This window comes from Fukomys damarensis, unplaced genomic scaffold, assembly GCF_012274545.1.
Source record: "Fukomys damarensis isolate Sample0158 unplaced genomic scaffold, DMR_v1.0_HiC HiC_scaffold_36, whole genome shotgun sequence".
NCBI classification, from domain to species: domain Eukaryota; kingdom Metazoa; phylum Chordata; class Mammalia; order Rodentia; family Bathyergidae; genus Fukomys; species Fukomys damarensis.
In genome coordinates, this window is record NW_022900948.1 from 38,466,767 (window position 1) to 38,478,479 (window position 11,713).

The 11,713-nt window shown below is 37.9% G+C and overlaps 1 non-coding gene across 1 annotated transcript; it reads right to left on the reverse strand.

Moving 5' to 3' along the window:
* Positions 1 to 11,403: 11,403 nt before the first annotated feature.
* Positions 11,404 to 11,510, reverse strand: LOC117284393. Its single transcript, XR_004515466.1, has one exon. It is a non-coding gene; the product is annotated as a U6 spliceosomal RNA (small nuclear RNA).
* Positions 11,511 to 11,713: the final 203 nt, after the last annotated feature.

Here is an 11,713-nt window from a genome sequence, read left to right on the forward strand (position 1 = left end):
TGAAACCTTTGTGGTTGCAACACACATGTACCCCCCCACCTCTGGGACTAGCTCTGCTCACAGCTTGCAGCTTTCTTTGGCAGATGTTCCGTGTTCCCAAAATCTTCAGCTTGCTGAAGTCTCCACAGCTCCTTGAGATACATTACCACAGCTTCATGCATTGTTCTCTCAGGCACTCTGCATGACCTCCTAGGCCTTCCATTGAAATCTGGCCAGATACTTCTCTGATCCCACAGCACTTTCATCCTTCATGATGATAAAACTAACAGCACATGGACAATTGCAAGGTCTGCTCTCAGTGGAAGCAATAGCCAGGTCCCCTTGGACCATGGATGCAGCAAACTCTGAGTGCCTGAATGGCAGTGAAATAAATCCCAAGTAAACAATTCCTTAGGGAGCCCTTTCTGAATATGGGGCCCAAGGGCTATCTTCTCAAATGAAAGGTTTACATTTTTGCACCCTGGAGCCTATGATAGGTGGAGTCTTGCTGATTTTTGTAGATGTTCTTGAGGATTTTTCTTCTGGTCCCTGTACAAAGTATTTAGTTTCTTTTTAATGCTGTTAATCTCTTCAGCATCCATACCTCTTTTGGCCCCAACTTTACTCATGGTTCCCCCAGGACAAAATCTAAATTTTTCAAATTTTTCTGTTATGTCTTATGCTTTTGAGTCTCACTATAAAGCTCACTAAAAGCAACCAGTTTTACCCATGCAAAGTCTCACAACAAATTTGGCAAAATTTAGCCAAAATTTTTTCCAAAATATGACACATATGGCTGTAATCCCATTGCCATATTTCCAAGTAGAACATGAGCCTACCCTTACTTTCCACATTCTTATCAGCATTCTGTCTTCTGAACTCTGACTGGAATCACCAATAAGTTCTGCCAACAGAATTCTAAGGCTTCTTTAGCCCACATCTCCAAGATTTTCCAAACTGCTCCATAAGCCAGTTCCAAAGGCTTCTGAATTGCATAGTCAGGTATATTCAAAGCAACAGCTCCACTTTTCTGGTACAAATTGACAAGGTGAGCAACTGATACATATAAGATGTGATGGATGTGTTGTATAAATGTGAAAAATGCAATACTATATAAGTTAAGTCATCATTTAAGGCTGAGCAAAAGAGAGAAAGGTTGCTGTAGGCCAGTGATTCTCAAACTGTCATCCACAGACTCCTAGAGTCCCAAAAACTGTAGCATGGAAGTCAAGGAATCAAAATTATTTTCATAGGCCAGGGATTTAGCTCAGTGGTTCCAGTACCTGCTTTGCAAGTGCAAGGACCTTAGTTCAATCCCCAGTATAGTAATTTTAAGATGCTTCCTGACTTTTTCATTGTCATAAGTTTACAATGAAATTTTTTTCAGGAGTCATATGATATGTGATGACATCATTGTGATGAAAACTATAACACTTATGTTTTCTAGAATTTTCTAAGGTTCTATAACACAAGATATAGAATATAGAATACAGTTCTTAGAATATAGATACATGCATTTCAAGAAATTAACTCAGGGCCAGGGATTTAGCTCAGTGGTTCTGCCACCTGCCTCAAAAGCACGAGGTCCCGAGTTCGATCCCCAGTACCAAAATAAAAAAAGAATAAGGAAATTAACTCAGTCTGTTTTGGTACTTGTACTGAACCTATTAGCTTTTTTATTATACCTATTGTAATTGCTATAACATTAGCACCTACTAAACTGCCATTTTGAAATCTGACCTTTTTTTTCTGCCCCCCACGCCCCAGTACTAGGGATTAAGCTGAGGACCTTGCACTTGTAGGCAGGCATGGCACCACTGAGTTAAATCCCTGGACCAAAGTCTAACATTTTTTGCAACTGAACAAAAACTTAGAAAGTATACTATCTTGTTTACAATAATTTTTTTAATTTCTCTGAATTGGGTGTGGAATTAAAGGTAGAGTGCTTGCCTAACATGGCCAAAACCATGGATTCAGTTCAATCCTCATTATTAAAAATTTTCCCTCGATTTTTTCACATAACTAAATCCAGAAACCCATTGCACTTTGACTAGATTCTAGATTGGTAAAATTAGACTACATTTTGGATGCAGTACAGAATTTGTACATTTTGGGAGGTACAAGCAAAGTTTGTGGAATTGTATGGGAGAGGCCTGCTAAAGTATTTAAAACAGAAATATTGGGCTAGGAGTGTAGCTCAGTGAGCTTGCCAAGGATAGATTAGGTCCTGAGATTGAGCCCCAGTACTGCAAAATAAAAATAAAGGAGAAATGTGTTATCTTCACATTACTTTCAAACTGTCTGAAAAATAATAAATTGTAAAAATTCATAGGAAGAGACATAACAAATATGGCCAAAGGATAACAATTAGTTGGTATATATAAACAGTATGTAACTAGTCATTGTACTATTCTACCCATTTTTATGTCAACTGGAAATATTTCAACATAAAATATGAAAAGAAAAGTTTAATTACTTCCTTCCTTTCCTCAAATCTCTGCCTGCAATGAGCCAATTGCTCACCATTACACTCAGAGAAAGATAAAATCCTTTAGCAGATCCTACATGGTCTGACCTTACACACCTTTGTGCGTTCCCAGCCTCCTATTTTCCTCACTATCCATTCCCTTCTAGGAACAATGATCTCTGCTATTCCTTAAATCAACCTGTATTTCTTCCACCTTGAGGTTTTTTCATTTACTATTTTCTCTGTCTGAGATGCTTTTCTTTCAGCTATCCATACATTTCCATACGTGGTCCCTCTCTAGGTTCAGTCTTTAGTCAAATGGTAATCAAAATGTTCACTTTCTTCTCCTGGGAACACAATTATCTCATATTTCTCAGCCTTTCTTGGATCTCAGAGTGACCACGCAACTGGATTCTAAGCCAAAAGAATGTGGGTGGAAATAACGTGCCCTATTTTCCAGCCTGGCTCATACAAGTCTCTTACCTACAATCCTGTCTCTTGATCAAAAGTTAGCTGAAGAGAGAAGTAACTGAGGAGCTGAAAGAGTATGAATCTATAAGAAATATAAGTCTAGGACCCTGGGTGATCTCATGGAAATCACACACTCTCATTAGATATAAAATAAACCTTTACTGACTAGAGGACAAAGATGGCTTTGGCCTCAGGAAGTGTACTTGGGAATCCATCAGTGAACTGAAAAGAAGACATAGCCCTATCATCAGGAATTCATTTGATCAGTGGAAAACAGTTTGGCCAGCACTACCAGAATAGAGGATGAAGGCAGGAAAATTTGTAGAACATTAAAGGATAAGCCAGTATCTCGGAAGAGAAAACAAGAGGGAGCCATTCCCCAGTGTAGTCTTTGCTTGACCAAGTAGAATAAGTGTAGAATTTAGGAACAAGACAACTCTGGATTTGAACCTAGCTCCAGAACTTCCTAATCATAAGACTTTGAGCAAGTTTTTTTTAATAAGAAGGAGCCTCAATCCCCTCATCTATAAAAACAAGGACACAGCACTTGAGCTACATATAAAGTATCACATAGGCACTCAATAAATTTTTATTACTACATGAACAAGTTATTTCTCTCTTTTCTAGTACTGGAGATTGAACCCAGGAAACATTAAAGCACATTCTCAGCTCTTCTTATTTTATTTTGAAATGGGTCTCATTACATTTCCCAGGCTGTCCTCAAACTTGCAATTGTCCTGCCTCAGATTTCCCAAGTAGCTAGTTTTACAGGTTTGCATCACTATATTTGGTAAATGTATTTTTTTTTCTTTTTACTGAGTTCATTGGTACATTCTAGGTATATAGTACAGTTACATTCATTACTGGGATCTTGTACCTTTACATGACAGGTCTTGGCTCTCATTTTTCCCCTTGTCCCTGCCCTCCCTTCACCCCCTTCTCCTTGAGCTTATTTAATTCTTCAGTCAATCCCTGGCTTAGTGGTTCTACTAAATACATGCTATAGATAAGAAACCTAAAACTCAGAGAAGTCATGAATTGCCTCAAATCACAGCTACTCAGCCTGACTATGACATCTCTGCTCTCATTTTTCCCCTTGTCCCTGCCCTCCCTTCACCCCCTTCTCCTTGAGCTTATTTAATTCTTCAGTCAATCCCTGGCTTAGTGGTTCTACTAAATACATGCTATAGATAAGAAACCTAAAACTCAGAGAAGTCATGAATTGCCTCAAATCACAGCTACTCAGCCTGACTAGACCCCAAGAACCTTCACTCCCAGGATCCTTTCCATAGAACCACAATCCTCTCCTCACCCCAATATCCCAGGACTGCCCCAGGACCAAGCCTTCTCTACTCACCTACCTCAGTCTCTTTCAAACTCAAGACGATAGCAAGGCACTAATTATCTGAGATCTGAAGAAACTCGTTAATCCAGGATCTCTACTCTTCTCCCAAGTCTTCATTCTTAATGAGCTCCCTGGGGTTGGTGGATGGAAAGACTGCCTGTCTCCTTAGGGTGAGGTTATCTGAAGAACAATCACTTCCTTTCAGGTCCCTACCCCCTCCTCACCCCTTGGTGAAACGACGTGGATAGAGATGGTAGGTGGTGGGGGAGAAAAGCCACATGCTCCTCATGGTCACATTTGAAAGATGATGACAAAGGAAGAAAGAGAAGTGGCTGAAATGACAAACACACACACTCACACACACACAAGCACACAACTCTCAGGGTATAGTGAATCCTGTCACCTCCCACATCAAGCCTGGGCGCTTTCCTTCCCTGCCTAATATGAGAGCTTTGCTTTTCTCCCATGCCCCCGATTCCTCTTCTAATCACCAAAGTCCATGAAGCTGAGAAGAAGATGGCTGGACCCTCAAATGGCCACCCTGGAGGTCACCAATCTTTTCCTCAGTAAGTAGCTATTATGTTTAATACCATTCTGTATACTGAAATCCTGCAATTCCTGAGTGTTAGAAACCAAAAAATTGTTTTGTATTACATCTTCCTCTCAGAAGTATGAAATCTGAGGCTCTGTCCAGCTGAAACAATAAACTAGATCATCTGCCTATATTAATTAAACTTCAGGCATCCTGCCTAAATTTCTAATGCCACAGTCTCCACATGCCCTTCTTCCTCTTCCATTTGAATAGCACAGGAAGCATTTGTTATTGGTGGGTAAGATTTCACAAAAAGGGCTTCTGAACTTTAGGAGGAAATTGTAGCTTCCCTGAAGCACAATCCAGTTCCTGGTTGACTCTAAAACCAAGCCCACTGAGAAAAGCTCCATACTCTATGGCTTCAACACAACCTTTGGACATCTTCAGAGCAGCATGGACCATAAGCTCACACATGAGGGTAAAAGGAAAGAGAAAACTTCTGCTAAGGCCTCAGTTGTCATACCACTTCCACTGATAATTTGTGATAGCCCTTTCTGAGCCTCAATTTTTTTCCTATTAAAATTAGTATACTACTCTCAACCACATTTTCGTACTACTATTTACATAGTTATCGAATATAATATATATAAATAGAATTTTTACAATTAAAGAATAGACCTAGAGCTCCTCCACTCAGCATTCCCCTCACCTGCCTGAACCTTCTTGGAGTGATTCCTACGTCTCCTAGAGAACACACTTGGGAAACTATAAAATGAATTTCTAAGATCATTTCTATCCCAACAACTTAGGATTCCACAAATACAGTGGTACCTCAGTTCACAAACTTAATTTTTTACACAGTTCTGATCCCAAACTTGAATGAGAACCAAATCAAATCCAAAGGTTAGGTTCAATGTTGATCTTATGGGGAAATTTGATTCATTTCCCGTCCTGTTCAGTTTGTGCCCAGAATCGTGGAAATAAGTTTGTGAACTGAGGTTCCACTGTAGCATTTGGTTTGCTATAACCTCACGTTATAAAATGAAAAATGTGACCACCACATAGCATAGGGAGCTCTAGCTATGCCAGGCTGTGACTAACAAAAAGCGACTGTAAGTGGTATAATAGAGTCCTTTGTGTAAGGACTGGAAAAAACAGAGAAAATTTGACCCAGAGAAAAGGCCTGAGGATACAATATGTGTGTTCAAATATCAGATCAGCAGTCATGGTATCTGATTCTTGTATCACCAGTGCTTGGGTAGTCTCCTGCCACTCGTAAAATTTTATTTAGTTATGTCAGTCACCAAATGAGGGGAGAAAAGCGTAACTAATATCATGAACAAAGAGTGAAATGAGCTACCCGAGGATTCTGATACTTCCCTGCTTACTAAAATCCTTGGCTCTTGAATTTCAATTCAGGATGTGTAGACTTAATTGAGATTGCAAAGGGTCAAAGAGTACAATTTAGACAGCAGACTCCTTTCACTGGCAATATTTCAGCTGGTGACCTGGCATCTGTGTTCACAATGGGCTCACGGTTTGGGAAACAGAATGGAAAGTAAATCCCAAGTTCTAGTGAGATCCGTTTCCTTATTCACAGACTTCAGATGTCTGGAGCTGAACTAACTGCGCGGTCCAGTCCATGGCATATGGGCGGCACTGAGCCACTTTTATTTGTCTGCTTCCTCACTCATGCGTGAACTTGTTTACTCACTCCCCACTTCTTTTTTGTTTTGTTTTGTTTTTTTCAGCTTTAACTGAGTTTATTGGTACATTTTAGGGATACAGTACAGTTACATTCATTGTTGGGATCTTGTACCTCTACATGACAAGTCTTGGTTCTCATTTTTTCCCCTTACCCCTGCCCTCCCTTCACCCCCTCCTCCCCTCCCCATCTACAAACACTTTATTTCCATCTTTTCATTATCTCACATTTTTTTCTTTTCCCTTATTCCCCTTCCCCTACCCATCCCACCTTCCCTACACCTTTAACTCCTTTCTTCCCATTTCTAAATGTCAGTAATCTTATTAGGATCTTATGTATTATTGCAGATTATTCACACCAGAGAAACTATTTGGTATTTACACATGTGTGACTTATTTATTTCACTTAGGAGTATATCTTCATTAGTCTCTCCCGTGTTAATATTTACTCTTACATTTAGACCTATTTTCATTTTATTGCTTTTTAATTTACATTTTTAAAGCATATTGTGTCACAGATATTATTCTTCTTTTCACTCGGATCATGTTATTTAAATCTATCAACTTTGCTTGTAGTAATGCTAGACAATTTTTTATTAATTTTATTGGTACATTTTAGGTATACAATATAATGACATTCATCTTTGGGAATTTGTACCTTTACATGATATGTTTTGGTGCTTATTTTTTCCCCATTGTCCTGCCCTCTCTTCAACCCCTCAACCCCTCCCTATTTACAGAGACCTAGTTTCCATTTTTTCCTTTTCTTGTATTTATTCCTTTCACTTCTTTCTTTTCCCCTACCCCTCTCACTTCCGCTTCCCCTTTGGACTTTTGTTTCCTATTTCACATTGCCTATTATACATTTTGATCCTCATTTACTCTTTCAGTTTCTCACACCAGAGAAATTATTCATTATTTACACATGTGTGTCCCATTTATTTCACTTAAGAGTATCATCTCACTGTGCATGCATTTAGCTATAAATGTCTCTAGTTTCTCATTCTTTTTTTTTTTTTTTTTTTTTTTTTTTTTTTACACCTTTGGACTTTTTTCCTATTTCACATTGCCTATTATACATTTTGATCCTCATTTACTCTTTCAGTTTCTCACACCAGAGAAATTATTCATTATTTACACATGTGTGTCCCATTTATTTCACTTAAGAGTATCATCTCACTGTGTATGCATTTAGCTATAAATGTCTCTAGTTTCTCATTCTTTTTTTTTTTTATTTTTTTTTTTTATTGAGTTTATTGGTACATTTAGGGATACAGTACAGTTACATTCATTGTTGGGATCATGTACCTTTACATGGCAAGTCTTGATTCTCATTTTTTTCCCCTTACCTCTGCCCTCCCTTCACCCCCTCCTCCCCTCCCCATCTACAAACACTTTATTTTCATCTTTTCATTCTCTCACATTTTTTTCTTTTCCCTTTTTGTTCTTCCCCTACGTATCACACCTTCCCTACACCTTTAGCTCCTTTCCTCCCATTTCTAAATGTCAGTAATCTTATTAGAATCTTATGCATTGTTGCAGAATATTCACACCAGGGAAACTATTTGGTATTTACACATGTGGGACTTATTTATTTCACTTAGGAGTATATCTTCAATATGTATCCATTTTCCTATGAATGAATCTATTCTCTCGCTCTTTATGGCTGAGTAATATTCCATTTTATAGAAAAACCACATCTTCTTTATCCAGTTTCCAACGGATGGGCAAATAGGTTGTTTCCAAGATTTAGCTATTACAAACTGTGCCGCTATAAACATGGGTGCACATACTTCTCTGTGATATGATTCTTTTAGTTCTCTTGGAAAGATACCCAACAGAGGGATGGCTGGGTCAAATGGAACCTCCAGTCCAAGCTCTTTGAGGTATCTCCATATTGATTTCCATAGTGGTTGCACTAGTCTGCACTCCCACCAACAATGGAGGAGGGTTCCTTTCTCCCCACAACCCCGCCAACATTTGTTATTGTGTGATTTCTTGATAGCAGCCATTCTTTGTGGGGTGAGGTGGAATCTCAGTGTTGTTTTCATCTGCATCTCTCGAATGACCAGTGATGTGGAACATTTTTTCATATATTTTCTTGCTGCTTTCACTTCTTTGTATGAGAAATGTCTGTTCATTTCGGATGCCCATTTTTGGATCGGGTCTTTATATTTGGGGGGACTGATTGTTTTGAGTTCTTTATATATCCTTGATAATAGTCCTTTGTCTGAGGTACAGCTGGTAAAAATTTTTTCCCACATTGTAGATTGTCTCTTAGTTCTGCTAATGGTTTCTTTTGAAGTACAGAAGCTTTTTAGTAAGATGAGATCCCAGTTGTTGATTCTTTCTGCTAGTTCCCGTGCTACTGAGGATTTGTTCATAAAGTCTTTTCCTATACCAATGTCTTCCAGAGTTCTGCCTAACTTACTTTCCAGCAAGTTTAATGTTTCTGTTTTAATATTTAGATCTTTAATCCATTTGGATTTTAATTTAGTGCATGGCGAAAGATAAGGGTCTAATTTTAATCTGTGACAGGTTGATATCCAGTTTTTCCAACACCATTTATTAAAGAGGCTATCTTTCCTCCACTGAGGATGGTGAGCTCCTTTGTCGAAGATGAGGTAGCTGAGTACATCTGCATTTGTTTTTGTGTCTTCCAGTCTGTTCCATTGATCCTCAGGCCTATTTCTTTGCCAGTACCATGCTGATTTTATCACAGTGGCTTTGTAGTATAGTTTCAAATTGGGAATTGTTACACCTGGTGCCATGTGACTGTTGCCTATAATGGCTTTTGCTATTCTAGGTCTCTTGTGGTTCCAAATGAATTTTTGGATTCTTTTTTCTAGTTCTGTGAAATATAGTGTTGGAATTTCAATTGGCATTGCATTGAATGTATATAGCAGTTTCGGTAGTATGGCCATTTTCACTATGTTGATTCTTCCTACCCAGGAGCAGGGGATATCTTTCCATTTTTTTATATCCTCTTCGATTTCTTTTTTCAGAGTGCTGTAGTTTTCAGTGTAGAGATCTTTTGTTTCTTTTGTTAGATTGATTCCTAGATACTTCATTTTTTTGGATGCTATTGTAAAAGGAATTTTTTCCCTTATTTCTCTTTCTGTCTGTCTGTTATTTGTGTATAGAAAGGCTATTGATTTTTGGGTATTCACCTTGTATCCAGATACTTTACTGAATCTGTCAATTAAGTCTAGAAGTTTTTTGGTGGAGTTTTTTGGATCTTCAATGTAGAGTATCATATCATCAGCAAATAATGATAGTTTAACTTCTTCCTTTCCTATCTTTATTGCTTTAATTTCTTTCTCTTGTCTAATTGCTGTGGCTAATGTTTCCAGAACTATATTGAAGAGAAGTGGCGATAGTGGGCATCCTTGTCTTGTTCCTGATTTTAACATGAAGGTTTTCAGTTTTTGGCCATTCAATATGATGTTGGCTGATGGTTTTTCATAAATAGCCTTTATTAAATTGAGGTATAGACCATCTATTCCAATTTTTTGCAGGGTTTTTATCATGAATGGGTGTTGAATTTTATCAAATGCTTTTTCTGCATCTATTGAGAGGATCATATGGTTTTTGTCCTTGACTTTGTTAATATAATGTATTACATTCACTGACTTTCGTATGTTGAACCACCCTTGCATCTCTGGAATAAATCCGACTTGGTCATGATGGATGATCTTCTTAATAATCCTCTGTATTCTGTTTGCTAGTATCTTATTAAGGATTTTTGCATCTATATTCATTAAGGAGATTGGTCTGTAGTTCTCCTTTTTGGTTGTATCTTTCTCTGGTTTGGGAATCAGAGTGATACTTGCTTCCAGGAATGAATTTGGAAGTATAGCTTCTCTTTCAATTTCATTGAAAAGTTTGAAGAGTAATGGTAGTAGTTCTTCTCTAAATGTCTTGTAAAATTCAGCAGTGAATCCATCAGGGCCTGGGCTTTTCTTTGTTGGTAAGTTTTTAATTACATTTTCAATTTCACTGATTGTGATTGGGGTGTTTAAAATGTTTTTATCTTCTTCGTTCAACTTTGGTAATTCATAAGTATCTAGAAATCTGTCCATTTCTTCTGTGTTTTCCATTTTATTAGAGTACAGGTTCTCAAAGTAGGTGTTCATGATCCTCTGGATTTCTTTCGGATCTGTTGTGACTTCGCCTTTTTCATTCCTAATTGCATGGATCTGAGCCTTTTCTTTCCTTTTTTTGATAAGATTAGCTAAGGGTTTGTCAATTTTATTTATTCTTTCAAAAAACCAGCTCTTTGTTTCATTTATTTTTTGTATCGTTTTCTTAATTTCAATTGCATTGATTTCTGCTCGGATCTTTATAATTTCCTCTCTTGTTCGAGCTTTGGGTTTTTCTTGCTCTTGTTTTTCTAGGAGTCTAAGTTTCATCGTTAAGTTGTTTATTTGAGCCCGCTCTGTTTTCCTAGTGTGGGCATTCAATGTTATGAATTTTCCACGTAGAACTGCTTTCATTGTGTCCCAAAGATTCCTGTATGTTGTATTGGCATTCTCATTTATTTGTAAAAACTGTCTAATTTCTTCTTTAATTTCCTCTGTAATCCATTGATTGTTTAGGAGAGTGTTGTTCAGTTTCCATGTGCTTGTGAAGTTTCTATAGTTTCTTGTGCTATTGATGTCTAGTTTGATTGCACTATGATCTGATAATAAACAGGGGATGACTTCAATTTTTTTGCATTTATTTAGACCTGTTTTGTGAGCCAATATGTGGTCTATTTTGGAGAATGATCCATGTGCAGCCGAAAAGAATGTATATTCTGGTTTTTGGGGGTGGAATACTCTATAAACATCTATTAAGTCCATGTGTTCCAAAGCTTGGTTCAGTTCTATTATTTCATTGTTGATTTTCTGCCTAGTAGATCTGAAAAATATGGAACGCTTCACGAATTTGCGTGTCATCCTTGCGCAGGGGCCATGCTAATCTTCTCTGTATCGTTCCAATTTTAGTATATGTGCTGCCGAAGCGAGCACTAGTTTCTCATTCTTTATGGCTGAGTAGTACTCCATTTCATAAAACCATTGTTTTTAAACAGCCCCATAGTATACCTCTGTCACATTTGCCAGCCGGTGATGAACACCCAGATGGCCACAAATTTCCCACTGTCTCAAATGTCTGTACAAAACCACCCTCATCCACGAGCCTTTGTGCACCTGTATAGGAATAGCTGGAAAAG